Source organism: Otolemur garnettii, unplaced genomic scaffold, assembly GCF_000181295.1.
Source record: "Otolemur garnettii isolate 467f Iridium unplaced genomic scaffold, OtoGar3 scaffold00101, whole genome shotgun sequence".
Classification (NCBI taxonomy): Eukaryota; Metazoa; Chordata; class Mammalia; order Primates; family Galagidae; genus Otolemur; species Otolemur garnettii.
The window spans coordinates 5,905,963-5,907,225 of record NW_003852496.1 but is presented as its reverse complement, the minus strand read 5'-3'; positions in this window follow the sequence as shown (position 1 = coordinate 5,907,225).

Here is a 1,263-nt window from a genome sequence, read left to right as displayed (position 1 = left end):
CCCCCGGCCCCGCCCCTCCCACGCCCGGCCGGGGCCCGCCGCCCTTGGGTCCGGTCGCCCCGAGTGCTCCAGGACCTCCTGCCCTGAGCTCTTAGCCTGGGGCGCTGGCTCCGCCGCTGGCCCTTGCTCTTTCCGCTCTTTCTCCCCACTTGGCCTCCGGACCTGTCTCCTCGCGCCTGTCTTCGTTTACCCCCGTCTCTCCTCTGACTCTCTACTCAGTCTCTGCTCCCGCTCGGTGTGTTTCTCTCCTTTTCTCCGTCCCTGCTTCTCCTCCCTCTGACTCTCGGCCTCCTTCTCCCGTCGGTGTCAAGTCCTCCGCACAGGCCTCGCCCTGACTCCTTCTCCCTTTCTCTGTTTTTCTGTTCCTGATGCTCTCTCTCTCTCTCTCCTTGGCTCCCTCTGCCTCTTCTGCTGTGACCCTATGTTTCTCTTCTGTCCCTCGGAAGCCCCCGGCCTTCCCTCTCCCAGGCCCATCAGACTCCATGGTCTGTACCCCAAGCCCCAGTCCCATAAAGGGGTTTACAAGTGGCAGTGACAGAGGGACCAATGCTCAGGGGTCAGACATACGCATCAGGAAACACTAAGAAAGGCTGTCTCAGAGGTATGTGCCAGGTGGAGGGGCAGGCTGGGCTGCTCAGCAGACCCACAGAGCAAGGCCTTGGTCCTGGGGGCAGTGACCTGAGGACCCCACCGGCGCCTCCTCTGGAGACACATCTCTAAGGGCTGCTGCCCTCCTGGACCCGCCAGGCTCTTTCCCTTTGCCCAGGACAATGGAAGGACTTAACATCCTCCCAGACTTTATGGAAGATTAGCTGCATAAGAGATGGTGCTGGGCACGATTCTTTGTCCTCAAAAGGAGTAAGTCAGAAGCTGGTAGCCATGGTTCCAAGGTCAGACACCTAGATGAGAACCTGAACAGCACCTCGCTCACAGAGGGTGGTCAGACAGCACTTGCCCAGACCTGGGCACTGTGCCAAGACTTTCTATGTATTGACTCACTTTGTCCTTACAGACACCCTCTGAGGTAGACACTGTTAGTATCCCATTCTACAGATGGGGAAATTGGGGCCACAGAGGGAAAGGACTGGCCCAAGATGTGCAGCTCATAAATAGAGCTACAGGGTTTGAAAGCTGAAGACTTTCAAGCAGGACCTCCGGTCAGACCCTTAGCTGCCACATGGTACCTTGCGGCCTGCACTCTGAGTGGGTCCTGGCCTCATTTTCCTTGCTCCCATCTGACCAGGAAGGAAGGACAGGGGGTGT